Raw genomic sequence first — 19,261 nt, forward strand, 5'->3', positions numbered from 1 at the left:
CAAATTATTATTTGTTATGCCTACCTACCCGAGACACCACAAAATTCACCTCTAATATAATTAGACAGTGTGTTATACACATTTCACATCACTGGGAGTTCTCTAGTCCTCTGTCTGACAGTTAACTTATTGAATCTCTGCATTGGTCATTAAATTGTCTAAGCCACCATAATTTTCCACAACTGAACATTTAGATCAATAAAAAAAAAAGATTTTAAAATAAGCCTTGATATCAACTGAAATTTTTTTTAAAGAAAAATTGAATTTAGCAAAGCCTAAAAAATAAGTTATTGCAGGCTGAACATATAGGGCTGTTCTTTGGATTATAAAAAAACATGAAAATGGAATGAATTCAAATAAGAAAAGTCACCACACAATTTGGCCCAGCTAGCATCTTATATTCAGCGTTTTAGTACTGACATCACAGAAACGGTAATGCAGATGAGACTAGAAGTGAATTATGTGGGGCTATTTGCATAGACCCAACTACATTCTCAATGTCTGACTTTCACACAATAATATTAAAGAACAAAAATAAAAACAGTTTGAGTGATAACCAATAATAATATAAAAACTGCTGGAAACCAACACACTCTGATATGTACAGCTGCCTATGTGGCACGGCTGTTGAGCTGCACAGAGCAAACTCCATGCTAGTTTGGTTCAGAGTTTTGTCTTAGACCTGGGCTACACTAACAGGGGGGTTCGAACTAAGATACATAACTTTAGCTATGCTATTTGCGTAGCTGAAGTGGAAGTATCTTAGTTTGACTTACCTGGCTGTCCTTACGGCGGCGAATCGACCACCGCGGCTCCCCTGTTGACTCCGCTTACTGCTCCTGACAAGGTAGAGTACAGGCGTCGATTCGGGGATCAATTTATTGTGTCTAGACGAGATGTGATAAGTCAATCCCCGATCCATCGAACACTACCCGCCGATCCAGCGGGTAGTATAGATGTACCCTTAGAAAGTCCAAAACAAAGAACCACATTCTAGCCTCAGATACAGATTGCCCTGCAGTTCCATCAGTTATACACACAATCCCATAAAGGGCAGAATGAGGTTACAAATGATACAGCTTCTCTTATCTTTCTGGCTGCTTACATTTTTCACTAACTTCTCTTTGGAACCCTAGCTGTAGAAATCCAGTCTGCTAATTAAAATTTGCATGCAGATACTGAATATAGCTGGTTACTTTAAATATCTGCCAATACTAGGCAATCCATTGCCCCTTACTTGAAGCACACTACTGATCTCCCAAGGAGTCATTTCACACACTATGATCACTAACACAGTGGGTGCAGTTACATCATCAAACTAGCAGGAGGTTAATAAAGCTCCTCATGAAGAACAAACAAAAGGTTGCTCAGAGGAAATTAAATGTGTAGGTCATACGGTGTATAGTATATGACTGGCTACAGCTATGCAGCTGTACATAGAATTGTTTTGGTGAGCTAAGATGGAAAACATCAAACCTATTTACATACCTTTGCACACAATAGAAATGGTAGATCGTGGATTTGGATTTGATTCTGTTCTCAGGGACTCCAGTGGGAGCAGCAGAAAAAAAATCCCAATTTCAGTTACTGGAGAAAGAAACAGAATTTGCACCAGAAACAAGGCAGACCTATGAACAGGAAACTAAACCACTTTCTCCGATGGCCTAAGAATTCCTTACACGTTAATCCCAATAGTATACTTCTAGAAAGCACTACCATCTTTTTAATAAATTTTAAAAAATATCACTGACATTTTTTTGGGTCAGGCTACCTCCTACAATATTGATTCCATGATGACACAAATTAATTGCTATGCTCCTTTCCATGACTTCTGTATTTATGATTTCAGTGCTGTAGTGACATTATATTACAGAAATCAATTTGTGAGATTTGAACAGGTAATATGGGTAATACATTACTTTATGGTCATTCTGTAGACCATTTAATCATATCCACAATCATTAACTTAACAAATGTGCTTTACATGACAACACCTTCACTCAGACAATTTTTTTTTTAATTCAGTATACTCCTAAAGGTATATAAATTAGGCTCATTGGAGTTAGGGATGGAAAAGACCTATTCATCTCTCTGGGTTCATTCATTTATAAATGGTAGGATATGTAGGAGTTGCCAAAATGACCAAAGTTCTATGTAGTCCAGGATTGCCAGCAATGGCCATAATTTCTTTTGGCCCCTTAAATTTGTGTCTCTTCTATGATCAATAGGTGTTTTATTTGTGTCTGTCAGCAGACGGTCCCGCAAGTGCCCTACTTTGCCAAAGGGTCCTAAGTAGTGTAGGTACTAAGCTCGCCAATTTCATCTCAGGGGCTAGGAACTGTTTCACCTCGCAGGATTGTTTGAGAATTGCGCACAACTCGTATAAAAGACTCAAATGGTCCAAGTACACAGAGAAAAAAAGTCAGGCTAAAGACTAACAAACAAAAGCTATAGTATCTAGCCTTACACTTTGCTAAAGCTGAGCCACAAAGGCATAATAGATCTTAGTTACCGCGAACTAAGCCACCCCACATTTTGTCCAGAATGCATTTTTTCACTCCCGTCTGAGTCTTCTGGCTGCCCAGTCTGTTAGAGACACAGAGTTTTGGTTCTTTGTCCCCTGCTCCTGTTAACCGGAGTTTTTTCAACACAAAGCTCTTGGTAACTTTTACTCTATGCGAGGTGGTGTCAGGAAATAAATCAGGGTGATACGGCCGTCCGACCGATGGATGGCTGACACAAACAGGACAACACAAGAGTGCTTTCACTTAAAGCTAAACTTTACTTAGTCTCAAGCTCTTACACACGTCCACAACAAGATTAGTAAAACACCCCCAACCCTTGATAATTACTGAAGCTGAGTGTGGCTCTCAGGTGACACAGGAGCAGGCTTCCGGTGGGGACCGCAAGATGTATCAAAAGGGAGAGTCCAACTATCTCAAACTTTTCCCCCTTATTTATACATTAGTAATAGAATGACATGTCCCGTAAAGAAAACTTGTTAAATAAGCAGTTTCAATGGTCAAGCAAGAGGTTCCTTCTGATTATTGATTAACCAGGTGTGGGTTTTTCCAGAGTTGGCCACCTTGAGACCCCAACAGACATTCCTGGGGCACATCCTGCTCTTTTAAAATGCATGTATCAGCAACTTCAACACAATTCTTATCAGGAAGGACGTGGGGCCAAGCTGCCCTTTCTGTGGCACCCCAAACCCCTTCCCCTCATGTCTTGGTCAAGCTAAGACTGCTGAATAGGCTGCTTTTAACAATAAGCCATAGTGGTTTCAGGCACTTTACTGGTTTGCCAAAATCTCCCTGTACACTCCCATCAAGGAGTTTTGTACGTTTCAGGTTTCTTTGATTATGGTACATCTTCATAGCAGTCTCACCACCTCCTCTCAGGGTAGTGGTCTGTTCCCATATCCATTCAGGACTGTACTCCATGGTTTGGCTAAATAGCTGAGGGCCAACAACTAGCCTAACCACACTCAAGGGCAGCCAAGAATTCTCTCCACTGCAGGAGATTCCTTGGGTGGCACAGTACAGCATAGGACAGACGGTAGTGGTAGAGTGCATTGTGCTCTGCTTAATCCTCTGCTAGTAAAGTGGTCCCTATGGCTGTCCTTAGATGATGGTAAAATTATATAAGTGCCTGGTATAGACAAAAGGTGGCCCAGGTTGGTCAGAAAAGTCTTAAAGCCACCTTTTCTCCTCTACCCTCAGGCCCCTCTCCTACCTTCCAATGAAGACGGAGTATCAGTGCTTGTTCTTTCGCATCTGATCACCCCCAATATCACTTTGATGGTATATTCACACAACTGGAAGTGTTCAGCTCACATTTGCAGCCCTCTTAGCATCTGAGTGAAGGGCTGCTTGTTGTCTTCTTTGCATCTGTGGCTACCATAGCAGGACTCAGTTCCTACACTGTTGGCTTACTAATAATTTTATGTCCAATAGAAATGACTGGCACATTCAAGCCATTACTTCACAAATGGTCGTAACAGTTCTATCAAAACCCTCCCTGGAAAATTATTACAAAAAAACCAAACACTTGCCCCAAGGGGATGTTTTTTCTGCACTCAGGCAGATGCTGGCGGGCTTGTGCCCTGACTCATGAGGATTTATATCTTTTATTAAAAAAAAAATTAAGCTAGTACCACTCAAGGACCGTGTCCCTCCTGCCTAGAGGTCTGCTAAGCAATGAAACATTATGAAGTGATTTAGCTTGATGGCATAATCTGACTGGCTCTGAAACGTGCTATACTACATAATACCATGACAGTCCGTTCATTAGTGACATTATCTTCCATTAATCAGTCCATGAAAGAGTGAAGACAAGTAATGGGATGGTTAGTTTAATTATTGTTTAAACATTTAATTAAAACTGATTATATCAGCCTTGAACATTTCTAGCCTCCCACTCAAACTTAGCCACCCTGGTAAGAAGTGAGCAACCGTATTTTTGCATTTGAGGTAGAAGAGTTTCAGAGGATTCTGTTTGCAGCATTCAAGACCATGTCTGAGGTTGGAAAAAAGCCTTCAAGACAATGGATGTGGCTCAGTCTAAGCCATCATGGTGTGCAGCACAAAAGTTGATATGTCAGCAACAGCTGTTTGTGTGATGAGGCAGGGGGGCTGAAGACTTTAAAGCTTTTCTCAGATTTAAAAAGAAAATTGTTTTCTTGAAATCCTGGCTTTGCAGAAAATACTGGATTCTCCCCAAGCTGCTGCTGTTGCTGTTACTGTTACTCCAGCTTTGAAGGTCAGCACATAGAACAGCTTGAAATAGTTGATTGTCTGAACAGCACAAGGCTTAAAAGATCCTACCAGGCCATAAAACCCAGATGTCTGTTCATAATGATTTTAAAATAGAGAACAAAATAATTAAATTTAAAATAAATCCTGTATTAAAAAAATAGGGAGCAAATTAAAGCCTAAACATTCTGCTGTGACCTACACCGCATGTAGCCCTATTCATTTCATTATGGTTATATACCTGGTAAACCAGGACAGAATTTGGCATAAACACATCTCTTGTTTTGGGCTTTTAGGTTTCTGTCATGGGTTATTTTTCTGTGTATCCACCCACTGTGCACGAAGGAGAAATAATTCTATGATGAAGTATGATGAGTTACATACTTTAGCTAACTCTAACATGTCAGCTAACAGGGTGAGGGAGAGTAGCGAATGATAAATGTGAACCCATTTAATAGAGATTGCGTACTTCTAAAAGTTGCTTTGCTCTCCCCTTCTTTCTATCTATTTACATGCTACACTTTACCGTAGCATCGGAATACCTTGCTGTCCTGTTGTTCAGGAGTTTTGACTGCGATTGGCAGAGAGCTGATGTCCTGGTGCCTTTCCCACATGTTTCCCCCTGCTAAACTTTTTTTAAGAAAAATGTAAAGCTAGAAATGCATTAAATACTTTCCTAATACTACCTTTCTATGTCAACTGTTGGTGCTGCTGACTAATGCTGTGGGCCACAAGGGCCATTGGTCTGATCTACTATGGCAGTGACTATGTCCCCAAACAATTGCTGGCGTGCCACAGAGATGACATGATTGCAAATACGACAGGATGTGTTCCCCAAGCCCATCTCTCTATTAAGATGTGGTCCACACTATGAAAATAAGTGAGAACCCTTGTTCTTCATATATATATATATATATATATATATATATATATATTAATTAAATTAAATAATAATTTCAGCCTCTTTCTAAGCTTATGGCATAGCTGGGGTGACGATCTCTTGAGCCACTCTATTCAGCTTTTAAGAGAACAAATAAATATTCTGCATAAGGAGATCTCAAAAAAGCTGAATGAAAAATCCCCCTTTTTTGCAGTCTGAGAATCGAAAGACCAAACTGCCATGAAGACTAAACTAACCATCCCCCCTGTGCTGTGCAGAAATCTGGACCAAACAGTGTAGTATCTAGGTGCTAGATAAGCACTGACAACCTCTCTCTCTTCATGGGTATTAGAAATTAATTTAATTTTTTTCATTGATTTTATTTTTTGCAACAGAAATGCCCACAGCTTCCATCAATGAAATGACTGGCTCAGAATATATATTAAATTATACTATTGGAAAAAACTTCTTATCCAATGGTATAAGTCTTGTTGGGGCAGGTGGGACTCCTCAGTTTTAGCAGGCGACACACCTAGGAAGAGTAAATATTGCCTGTGTACAAGAGACCAAATGGAAAGGTTGCAAAGCCAAGATACCGATAGAGGTTACAAAATTCAGGAGGTTCAACCTTCTGAAAGGACATTGGCATTATTATGGATGAAACCGTGCAGAGGCATAGGATTGTGGTTACCAGAATGTCAGATCAATTGCTGACTGTAAAACTGTTGGGAAGAGGTAACTATCCATACAGTATGTGGGAGAGGATCAAAAAGGTAAAAGAGGAGTGTTTTGATGAGTTGTTGTGCCTTACCGGAAACATACCACCCAATCAGAAGGTAATTATTGGAGCAGATCTCTATACTACCACTTAGGTAGATGTAAGTTACATCGCTCAGTGGTGTAAAAAACCCACTCCTCTGAGCAACATAACTTACATCGACTTAACAGAGTCTTATTGTGTCTTCACTCACACTGATTTAGTGTGGTAGTGAAAACAAGCCCCTAAATGCGTATGTTGGAACTGTGAAGGTGGATATGAAAGTCTATGGAGGGCACAGCCTTGGAACTGGAAACTTAGAGGGGGAAATAATCCTATAGCCTTGTCCATTGCAAACACACTCTTTCAGAAGAGGGAAAGCCATCTCATAAGTTATGCGGGTAGAGGACACAAGTCCTAAATTGAGTTCCTTTTAATAATAATAAGAGAGATCAGGGATAATCAATTGTAAGATAATAGTTGGCAAGTGCATTGTGAGACAGGACAGACTTTTCCTTGTGGTTTTCAGAATGCAGAGACTTTGGAAGCACCTGAACCCCTGGGCACTGGAAAAGCCTAAGTGGTGGAAACTTAAAGATGAGAATGAAAAAAATCTTCATCCAATTAAGGAGTAACGTGTAGACTTCCTGACTGCACGTGGACGACAACTTGTTCAAACTCAAGTCAACTTTGCTGGAAGTGGCATACGAAATCCTAGAAATTAAACCAATGCCGAAAAGGATAAGAGAGTAGATTTGGTGGTGAATCCACTGAGGAAAAAAAGGTAACCTTCAAATAAAAATGGCAGGCCAGTAGCTGTGATAAGATGGCATATACAGGAGCCAAAAAGGAGGCCAAAAGAGGTGTTGTGACAGCTAAAAGTCTAGGCTGTGATGACTATATAACCCACTAGGAGGATATGAGGGAGAAAAGACCATCTAGAGACTCACCAAGTCAAAAAAGAAAATGAGGAGGGATATGAAAGTTTGCTTACATTAAAAATGAATATGGCACATTGCAAACAAATGGTGAATCAATGTTTGGAGTGATAATTTTGAAAGAGTGATGATGAGAATGAGGAGAACCCAAGGAAACCAAACTGGTGCATGGCAGATAAAGGAAGAGGTTACAGAGGCACTTAAGCATCTGGGCCAAATGAAGTACCACAGGATGTGGTGAAGTCATTGAGAAAGGAAGAAATCAAGTATCTTACAAGTTTGTTCAAAGGTATTCTTCAGAAAAGGACAATGCCAGATGAACGGTGTAAAAGGTTGGTGCTGCCTATTTTTAAACACAAAAAAGATATTACATGGTGTGCTAATTATCATCCAATTAAGCTGATGTCCCATGCAATGAAAGTATGGGAGAAGATTACTGAAGAGCATCTACGTAGAACTGTTGAAATTTGGAAGGATCAGTATGGATTCATGCTAGGAAGAGCACAACTGATGCCATATTTGCATTATGGATCCTCTGAGAAGTTTATAGAAAAGAGATGGCAACCAAGTATGGTCTTTGTGAACCTGGAGAAGGTGTACAATCATGTACCAAGGGAACTAGTTTAGCGGGATTTCTGATGGAGAGGTGTGCCAGGAAGATATATCCATCTTATCCAGGATATGTATGATGGAGTGACTACTGCAGTCAAAACTAAATGGGGCTACAGTTAGAGAATTTCCAGTTAACGTTGGCCCTCATCAGGGGAAAGTGTTGTTTTTTGTTTGCAGTTGTCATGGATGCGATAAGTGAGACCATACAAAGGGAAACACCTTGGAACATGCTGTTCACTGATGACTTAGTCAGATATATGAGGAAAATTAAGACCCTGCAAGCCAGTGACAACATACTTCTGAGTGGCTGGACTTGGAGTGAACATTGGTAAGACGAAGCCTATGATAACAGAGAGGAGGACTCACTATATAGGATATCACAGGCAGAGAGCTTAGAAGAGAGCGAAAGAATTTAAATACCTAGGATCAATTGTTCTGATGATGCTGTTCTCCTGAGTGATGTCAAGCATCATACAAAAGCTGTGTGGTTCAAATGGAGGGAGCTGACTCCAGCTCTCTGTGACAAACAAATGCCTACAAAGTTAAAAGGAAGAGTAAAAAACTGTAATTTGACCCATCTTAACATTCGGAACAGAGACTTGGCCAGCCATACGAAAGGAACATAAGAACATAAGAAAGGCCGTATCGGGTCAGACCAAAGGTCCATCTAGCCCAGTATCCTGTCTACTGACAGTGGCCAATGCCAGGTGCCCCAGAGGGAGTGAACCTAACAGGCAAAGATCAAGTGATCTCTCTCCTGCCATCCATCTCCACCCTCTGACAGACACTAGGGACATCATTCCTTACCCGTCCTGGCTAATAGCCATTAATGGACTTAACCACCATGAATTTATCCAGTTCTCTTTTAAACTCTGTTATAGTCCTAGCCTTCACAACCTCCTCAGGTAAGGAGTTCCACAAGTTGACTGTGCGTGGCATGAAGAAGAACTTCCTTTTATTTGTTTTAAACCTGCTGCCTATTAATTTCATTTGATGACCCCTAGTTCTTGTATTATGGGAATAAGTAAATAACTTTTCCTTATCCACTTTCTCCACATCACTCATGATTTTATATACCTCTATCATATCCCCCCTTAGTCTCCTCTTTTCCAAGCTGAAGAGTCCTAGCCTCTTTAATCTCTCCTCATATGGGACCCGTTCCAAAGTCTTAATCATTTAAGTTGCCCTTTTCTGAACCTTTTCTAGTGCCAGTATATCTTTTTTTAGATGAGGAGACCACATCTGTACGCAGTATTCGAGATGAGGGCGTACCATCGATTTATATAAGGGCAATAATATATTCTCAGTCTTATTCTCTATCCCCTTTTTAATGATTCCTAACATCCTGTTTGCTTTTTTGACCGCCTCTGCACAGTGCGTGGACATTTTCAGAGAACTATCCACGATGACTCCAAGATCTTTTTCCTGACTTGTTGTAGCTAAATTAGCTCCCATCATATTGTATGTATAGTTGGGGTTATTTTTTCCAATGTGCATTACTTTACATTTATCAACATGAAATTTCATTTGCCATTTTGTTGCCCAATCACTTAGTTTTGTGAGATCTTTTTGAAGTTCTTCACAGTGTGCTTTGGTCTTAACTATCTTTAGCAGTTTAGTATCATCTGCAAACTTTGCCACCTCACTGTTTACCCCTTTCTCCAGATCATTTATGAAAAAGTTGAATAGGATCGGTCCGAGGACTGACCCTTGGGGAACACCACTAGTTACTCCTCTCCATTCTGAGAATTTACCGTTAATTCCTACCCTTTGTTCCCGGTCTCTTAACCAGTTCTCAATCTATGAAAGGACCTTCCCTTTTATCCCATGGCAGTTTAATTTACATAAGAGTCTTTGGTGAGGGACCTTGTCAAAGGCTTTCTGGAAATCTAAGTACACTATGTCCACTGGATCCTCCTTGTCCACATGTTTGTTGACCCCTTCAAAGAATTCTAATAGATTAGTAAGACACGATTTCCCTTTACAGAAACCATGTTGACTACTGCTCAACAGTTTATGTTTTTCTATGTGTCGGACAATTTTATTCTTAACTATTGTTTTGACTAAGTTTCCTGGTACAGACGTTAGACTTACCGGTCTGTAATTGCCGGGATCACCTCTAGAGCCCTTTTTAAATATTGGCGTTACATTAGCTAACTTCCAGTCATTGGGTACAGAAACTGACAGGTTACAACCTTAGTTAACAGTTCCGCAACTTCACATTTGAGTTCTTTCAGAACTCTTAGGTGAATGCCATCTGGTCCCGGTGACTTGTTAATGTTAAGTTTATCAATTAATTCCAAAACCTCCTCTCGTGACACTTCAATCCATGACAGTTCCTCAGGTTTGTCACCTACAAAAGCCAGCTCAGGTTTGGGAATTTCCCTAACATCCTCAGCCGTGAAGACTGAAGCAAAGAATCCATTTAGTTTCTCCGCAATGACTTTATTGTCTTTAAGCGCTCCTTTTGTATCTCGATCATCAAGGGGCCCCACTGGTTGTTTAGCAGGCTTCCTGCTTCTGATGTACTTAAACATTTTGTTATTACCTTTGGAGTATTTGGCTAGCCGTTCTTCAAACTCCTCTTTGGCTTTTCTTATTACATTCTTGCACTTAATTTAGCAGTGTTTATGCTCCTTTCTATTTGCCTCACTAGGAATTGACTTCCACTTTTTAAAGGAAGTATTTTTATCTCTCACTGCTTCTTTTACATGGTTGTTAAGCCACAGTGGCTCTTTTTTAGTTCTTTTACTGCGTTTCTTAATTTGGGGGTATACATTGAAGTTGGGCCTCTATTATAGTGTCTTTAAAAAGCGCCCACGCAGCTTGCAGGGATTTCACTTTAGTCACTGTACTTTTTAACTTCTGTTTAACTAACCCGCTCATTTTTGCATAGTTCCCCCTTTTGAAATTAAATGCCACAGTGCTGGGCTGTTGAGATGGTCTTCCCACCACAGGGATGTTGAATGCTATTGTATTATGGTCACTATTTCCAAGCGGTCCTGCTATAGTTACCTCTTGGACCAGCTCCTGCGCTCCACTCAGGACTAAATCGAGAGTTGCCTCTCCCCTTGTGGGTTCCCGTACCAGCTGTTCCATGAAGCAGTCATTTAAAGTATCGAGAAATTTTATCTCTGCATTTCGTCCTGAAGTGAAATGTTCCCAGTCAATATGGGGATAATTGAAATCCCCCACTATTATTGAGTTCTTAATTTTGATAGCCTCTCTAATTTCCCTTAGCATTTCATCATCACTTTCACCGTCCTGGTCAGGTGGTCGATAATAGATCCCTAATGTTGTATTCTTATTAGAGCATGAAATTTCTATCCATAGAGATTCTATGGAACATGCGGATTTGCTTAAGATTTTTACTTCATTTGATTGTACATTTTCTTTCACATATAGTGCCACTCCTCCCCGTCGCACAACCTGTTCTGTCCTTCCGATAAATTTTGTACCCTGGAATGATTGTGTCCCATTGATTGCTCTCAGTCCACCTGGTTTCTGTGATGCCTATTATATCAATATCCTCCTTTATCACAAGGCACTCTAATTCACGCATCTTATTATTTAGACTTCTAGCATTTGTGTACAAGCACTTTAAAAACTTGTCACTGTTTATTTGTCTGCCCTTTTCTGATGTGTCAGATTCTTTTTTATGTGAATGTTTATCATCTGATCTGGCCCCTAGTTTATCCTCTTCCATCCTCTGTTCCTGACTATAACCTGGAGATTCTCTATGATTAGACTCTACCCTAAGAGAAGTCTCTGTCCGATCCACATGCTCCTCTTCAGCAGTCGGCTTTCCCCCATCTCCTAGTTTAAAAACTGCTCTACAACCTTTTTAATGTTTAGTGCCAGCAGTCTGGTTCCACTTTGGTTTAGGTGGAGCCCATCCTTCCTGTATAGGCTCCCCCCATTCCAGAAGTTTCCCCAGTTCCTAATGAATGTAAACCCCTCCTCTCTACACCATCGTCTTATCCACGCATTGAGACTCTGAAGCTCTGCCTGCCTACCTGGCCCTGCGCGTGGATCTGGGAGCATTTCTGAGAATGCCACCATAGAGGTCCTGGATTTCAGTCTCTTCCCTAGCAGCCTAAATTTGGCCTCCAGGACATCTCTCCTACCCTTCCCTATGTCATTGGTACCTACATGTACCACGACCACCAGCTCCTCCCCAGCACTACACATAAGTTGTCTAGTTGCCTTAAGAGATCCGCAACCTTCGCGCCAGGCAGGCAAGTCACCATACGGTTCTCCCGGTCATCACAAACCAGCTATCTACGTTTCTAATGATTGAATCTCCCAATACTAATACCTGCCTTTTCCTAGCAACTGGAGTTCCCTCCCCCGGAGAGGTAACCTCAGTGCGAGAGGCAACCCCAGCACCGTCTGGAAGGAGGGTCCCAACTGTGGGAAGGTTTCCCTCTGTTCCCATTGACTGCTCTGCTTCCCTGGGCCTTTCATCCTCCTCAACAGCGCAGGGGCTGTCTGACCAGCGGTGGGACAATTCTACAGTGTCCTGGAAAGCCTCATCAACAACATACCTCTCTGCCTCCCTTAGCTCCTCCAGTTCCGCCACCCTTGCCTCCAAAGTCCGTACGTGGTCTCTGAGGCCCAGGAGCTCCTTGCACCGAATGCACACATATGCCACTGCCCACAGGGCAGGTAATCATACATGCTACACTCAGTGCAATAAACTGGATAGCCCCCACTCTGCAGCTGGGCTTCTGCTTGCATTGTCTCCTAGTTAATGAAGGGGTTGTTTAAAGCAAGAAGTTTTGAATGTAGTTTGGTTTATAGGTTTTAAGGGGAATAAAGGGTATAAGATAGAACCGGCTAGGGACCCGCGCTCCCTTCCTGCTCCCCTTCCAAACTCGCTTGCAAAACTCCCTGTTAGCAGCCCCTGGTTGCTTGTGCGCTGCTTTATAAAGCTCTGGCCTGGGTGAATGCCCCGCCCTCTGATTAAGGCTCAGCCAATTACCAGAGGCTTCTAGCCTTCAGACCTTCCTTGGAAGCTCACAGCTTCCAACTGCCAGCCACAGCACACAGTCCTTCAAACAACCAAACAAACAGACTAACAAACACAAGCTCAGCACACAGCAAGTAACCCCCAAACACAAACAAACACACACTACAGACAGTCACTTACCCCAAGGGTCCTGTATTTGCTCCTCCTTTACCTGGAGAACTCCCTTGTGAAACTCCCTGTTAGCAGCCCCTGTTCGCAAAAAGTATGCTTTCCATCATGGAAATGAAGATGTTGATAGGGCAAAGGTTGGATCCTTCCTGATAGGAAACAAAACTAGAGGGTAAGTGACCAAATGTGGATAGTTCCAATGTATGACAAGTTGAAGGAGGCTAGGCTACACTGGTAAAGGCATATCCATCAGAGAGCTATGTTGATAGGATAGCTATGGATTGTGGATGGAAGATGACCAAATATCAGACCAAAGACTTGGTACATCAGTGGACCTCAGAAAGAGGTATCTGCATGACAGTCTAGCATACAATAATGAGTTTTGAAAGAAGGCTATATAAAAGCTGCTAATCCCAAATAAGGAAATGGCTAGAAAGAAGAAGAAACCACCCTTGGAAGATGCCATTTGCCAAAGCAACAGACCAAGTCAGAGACTTTGATCAAATGTGGCTCCCTTCTACCAATCATGTCAGAGGAAAAACTGCTTGGACCAATGGTGGAGTCCATTACTCTCCCCTAAATAAGTGAGAAATTATACTGCACTACATTGAATCTAAATGGGTCTTCAGCTAGCTCTGCCCCCTCGGGCTGGGATGCAATTAGTTAGTCACACCCAGATGCAAAGCATCACTCTACTTGCTTTCCCCGCTTCTCTAGAAGGGGGTGTCACCCCATCACACAGTACTGCAGTTTTATCAGTAGAAGACAACATGATCACACACTTGACTGAGACAATCCATCTTGTAGAGGGCAATGATATGAACTGTGGGAGACCAGTCAGAGAAATGTTGTGTATTAGCTAATCTAAGGATGGGCTCCAATTTCAAAATTCAGATTTGTATTTCAAATGCCTTAGCATTTGGGAGTGTTTAGAACTGAGGTTTTGAGTCAGCCCACCTTTGAACCCAACTGCAGCTTTACCATCACTTACTAAAATGGGCAAGAGTATTTGGAAGTTGACAAGGAAGGGTTGGATTCACAAAAGGATTTGAGGCACCTAAATCCCAGAAGCAAGTCCCAGTGGGATTCAGAAACCCTGCACTCAGCTGCCCTCTGAACTCTGTAGGTTCCTAAAATGGCTTGGTGTCTAAATTTTTGCAGTAAAAGTTCTCTGTGGGGAGTGGCCTAGGACCCCCATTGGTGCTGGGGGTAGGGGCCGCAGGGTGGAATGCAGCCTGGTACCCTTGCTGTTGCTGAACAGGGTTGGCAGGGCTGGCAGGCTCCCTACCCAGCTTCGCATGTCCCTGCAGCACCTAGGGGGAGGGAAGGTTACGGGGGGCTCCCTGTGCTGCCCCCACCACAAGCTCCAGCTCTGCAGCTCCCATTGGCCAAGGGACATGTTGGCCGCTCCCGGGGAGCCCCCCCACCCCGAGGTAAGCGCTGCCCTGCACCCAAACCCCATGCCCAATCCCTGAGCCCCCTCTCACATCCAAACTACCCCTCCCAGCAGCCAGTACTGCTGGCCCAGGGGCTGCCTGATCTACTTGGGCTGCTGACCTGAAGCCAGCTGCACTGGCCACTGCAGAAGTCCTGGAATCTGTGCCTGCCATGACCTCCATGACAGATACCACAGCCTTGACCATGGTGCACAACAACTCCGTTAGTTTTTGTCACGTGTTACATTTTCTTGAACTGCCAGAAACAAACGTTGTCAGCGTTGTTTGATTTTTGCCTTCTTTTTCACATGAAGCAGGGATGTTTCAGCTTCAAAGGGTTCAGCATTGCTCCGATGCTGTTTGCATATCTCAGCTCTGTATTACAGTTTACATTTAATGGTGTCTTCTGTTATTTTTGTGAAATGATTCTAGGCATTACTCCTTTTCGATCGCTCCATCTTCACTATGGAAGAGTAGTTACCAAAAATCGCGATAACCTACATGATGTTGTTTGAAGGTTTAACGCTACCAAGTGTGATGTCAGTTCCATAGCAACGGTCCTAATGCTATGAAATGGTATTGCTGCGGCATTTTTAATGTGCACATTGGTAAAATAATTTCAACACTGTAATACCTAATCTGTTTTAAAAGTTTACTGAATACATTAATGGTAAGACTGATGCTTATCGGCTAACCGTTTAATATTTTACATCCCTAGCGTCCAAGGAGACCGGACACTGCACAGAGAAACACTGCCCAGAGACGTGACTTAAGGGAGGATCTGAAGTAAGCCCCATAGTTGCAGAGCTCTCTCCCATCCAGCTTCTTCGTCCTGGCATGGTGGACGGCCATGTTGGCTGGTGCCAGGTGGAGGCCCCACGACTTTGTGGCCCCACAAATAAGGTGTATATAAATAAGGAGATGCAGGGAAAAGTGCAGCCAAAACTTGAGGAGGAGCAGCTGGAAAAGGGGCTGCAACCTGGCACACTTGATATAAATATGTGCCAGGGTCTCCCTCTCACCACAGAAGGAGCAGGTGTCAGGAGAGGTTGTGAACTGCACCAAGTACACACCTGTGCTTACAGCTCTATGAAGGAGCCCCTCAACTATTATCACCAGAGAAGGTTTGCAGCTGAAAATCTCAAGCAGAGGGAAGTGCCTTACAGTAGCCTGGACTTAGATGCCTACCTCTGAGAGGGGGCAGGGCTTGGCACACCATGCTCGGCTTGGCACAGCCTATTAGCTAGTTTAGGTGACAAACCATCTAGCACCCCATTCTGAGGCACCTCTCCCTCCCCATTCACTGTAAAGAGAGCTAGGCAACAAACTCTGGCTTTGTGATTTTCTAGACCTCTAGAAGTTAGATGTGGTGACGCACAGTGACACCATGCTTAAATCTCTTTGTGAATCTAGCCCACAGAGGAAAACTTGTCATTTTCCCTCTAGGTACAGTAGGTTGTTTCAAATTAAAAAAAAAAAAAAAATCAGGGAAATAATATTCATCACCTTAGATCTGACATTAATTTGCCAATAAGTATAAGACGGACATCAATATCATTACAAATATGGGAATGAAACAGGACTCTGGTTAAGCATGGATGCAACTTACTTTGCATTAATATTAAAACATTGTTTCTTTAAAACAAAAAAAGATTATTGGGAAAAGATGGCCAGAGGACAGTTGTTAAAAACTCATCATATTAAATTCAAGTGGAAATAAAATGAATTCATCAGGGGAATAAAGACTGAATGTCAGAACAATACCAGATATCCCCTTGCGCTAAGAAAATCTAAACTTCTTGCCTGTGCTTCATAGAGCTTCATAATTCAAAGAGAAGAAAGTACATTCCCTCAAAGTCTTTTTAACAAGCAGATCCTATTCTTTTTCCAAAGGGAGATCAGGGAATGGCTAGAGAAGTTTCATCAAAAGCTTTGCTAACTCACAGCCAAACTGTTTGATACCTTAGCAAAATTTCTCATTCCTATAGGCTTCACTAAGACTCACAGAGAGCTCCAAAGACATAGGCCATAATCAGATGCCCCCTGTCACTGAGGAAGACAGCAGCCATTAATGAATATGTTTGGGGGAGGGAAGAGGAGGGATGAGAACAGAGAAAAACATATCTGAAAGTCCCAGAGTGAAACTATATAAGTTATGGCCCAATTTTGACAAGCCTGGGCCACTCTGATGAATGTATATGGATGCGGCAATGAACCTGCACCTTGTCTCTCCATATGAATGCACAGCTACCATTGCATTGTGCAAATATTAGCACATGTCAAGGCAGAGGTTTATGACTAAGTGCATAAACATTTGAAATATAGCCCTATAAATGCAGTAGCTGTATGTACATCACTTATTGCTCAGTAAAGTATAATGCAGTGTATGACCTGCAAAGTGGGAGCCTAGTAAGTCTAGGGCACCATAAGCATGAGAGAGAACGTGGCATTATCATACTTCGGATGAGGTAATTCTCAGTGCTATCATCAATAATTAGGGCCCTACCAAATTCACAGCCATGGAAAACGCATCACGGACGGTGAAATCTGGTCTCCCCCTATGAAATCTGGTCTTTTGTGTGCTTTTACCTTGTACTATGTAGGTTTCACGTAGGAGACGAGCGTTTCTCAAATTGGGGGTCCTGACCCAAAAGGGAGTTGCAGGGAGGGGGTTGCAGTATTGTCACCCTTACTTCTGCGCTGCCTTCAGAGCTGGGTGGCCGGAGAGTGGCAACCGCTGGCCGAGCATCCAGCTCTGAAAGCGGCGCCCCGCCAGCAGCAGCACAGAAGTAAGAGTGGCAATACCATACCATGCCATCCTTACTTCTGCACTGCTGCTGCTGGCGGCAGCGCTGCCTTCAGAGCAGGGTGCCTGGCCAACAACTGCCGATCTCCAGCTATCCAGGTCTGAAGGCAGCGCTGCTGCCAGCAGCAGCACAGAAGTAAGGGTAGCAGTACCGCAACCCCCCCTACAATAACCTTGCGACCCCCCCCCCCCACACACACACACACACCCCTCCTTTTTGGGTCAAGACTCCTACAATTTCAACACTGAAAATTCAGATTTAAATAGCTGAAATCATGAAATTTAGGATTTTTAAAATCCTTTGACCAAACTGGACTGGGAATTTGGTAGGGCCCTATCAATAATAGTCACGCATCCTCTAAAAGAGCTTCAGAGAGGGCACCTGGAGTGCATGGAAACATGCCTCTTGAAAAGGGACTTTCACACTGAGGCAAACTTGAAAAATCATTTAAACAATTTCCTTTGACTGTAATTTTCTGTCTCTACTTTCTTCTCACAGCAGATCTGGCTGTTTAAGGGTGTTGTTCTTCCTCATACTGCAGGTTCTTATTCTGGTTAAGTCTCTAATTAAGCAAGACCCCCTTTAGTGATGGGCAGTCTCAAAAGATTTGGCAAAAGCAGTCTGAATAAACATCTTGGGAAATTTAAACCCTTATTTAAAACAAAGCCCTCTGATGTTTGGAGCCTATGAGCAACTTTCAGCCATTCCAACCTCTCCACAATTGATTCTTAGTCTTTGATCCTCTAATAGGCTCCTGGTGCTCACTGGCCCTCTCTCCCATAAACCTCCCCCACAAGCCCTCACTCTTTCACAAGATATCGTCCCCCTTGTATTCCTTGGACAGGCTACTAGTGATTATTCCAATTAATTCCAAGTAGCATGAGAGAATTCTGCTAAAAGTTTATCAAGATTCCTTGCTTCCTGTAAACCTTATTTCCTGTCCATGATTCCCCATTTCAGACCCCAAGAAACTACCCAGCACACAGTCCAGCTTCTTAGACTCTACAGTATGGGAATGATTACAGGACCTTTAAGTAATTAATTTATCACTACAAATAATTTAGTCTAGTGATTGCCATGTCAGCTAAATTATTCACGTGATCACTGATCTGGTTACTCCAAAAGCTATTCTATTTCTCTTGCAAGAAGTAGTGTTTATAAATTAGCCATTGGTCTTAGATCTAATTTACCACCATGAGAACAGCTGCAAGCTTGCTTACCCTGACACTAATACATTTGTACAACCAAACCAGTTGTCAAGCCTGTAACCCTTCCCATTAGAATCACAGAATATCAGGGTTGGAAAGGACCTCAGGAGGTCATCTAGTCCAACCCCCTGCTCAAAGCAAGACCAATCCCCAACTAAATCATCCCAGCCAGGGCTTTGTCAAGCCCGACCTTAAAAACCTCTAAGGAAGGAGATTCCACCACCTCCCTAGGGAACCCATTCCAGTGCTTCACCACCCTCCTAGTGAAAAAGTTTTTCCTAATATCCAACCTGAACCTCCCCCACTGCAACTTGAGACCATTACTCCTTGTTCTGTCATCTGGTACCACTGAGAACAATCTAGATCCATCCTCTTTGGAACCCCCTTTCAGGTAGGGGAAAGCAGCTATCAAATCCCCCCTCATTCTTCTCTTCTGCAGACTAAACAATCCCAGTTTCCTCAGTCTCTCCTCATAAGTCATGTGCTCCAGCCCCCTAATCATTTTTGTTGCCCTCCGCTGGACTCTTTCCAATTTTTCCACATCCTTCTTGCAGTGTAGGGCCCAAAACTGGACACAGTACTCCAGATGAGGCCTCACCAATGCCGAATAGAGGGGAATGATTACGTCCCTCGATCTGCTGGCAATGCTCCTACTTATATAGCCCAAAATGCCGTTAGCCTTCTTGGCAAGAAGGGCACACTGTTGACTCATATCCAGCTTCTCATCCA

At 42.7% G+C, this 19,261-nt stretch overlaps 1 long non-coding RNA gene across 3 annotated transcripts in view; it reads right to left on the minus strand.

The window, feature by feature from the left end:
• Nucleotides 1-19,261, minus strand: part of LOC117874992 — a 92,063-nt gene that overhangs the window by 18,944 nt on the left and 53,858 nt on the right. For all 3 annotated transcript variants that reach the window (XR_004645160.1, XR_004645159.1, XR_004645161.1), the window contains exons 3-5: nt 13,094-13,230; nt 1,489-1,587; nt 777-963 (exon numbers count right to left, since the gene is read on the minus strand). This is a non-coding gene — a long non-coding RNA (uncharacterized LOC117874992). The remainder of the gene's footprint in view (nt 1-776; nt 964-1,488; nt 1,588-13,093; nt 13,231-19,261) is intronic.

The sequence above is a fragment of the Trachemys scripta genome, chromosome 3, assembly GCF_013100865.1.
Source record: "Trachemys scripta elegans isolate TJP31775 chromosome 3, CAS_Tse_1.0, whole genome shotgun sequence".
Classification (NCBI taxonomy): domain Eukaryota; kingdom Metazoa; phylum Chordata; order Testudines; family Emydidae; genus Trachemys; species Trachemys scripta.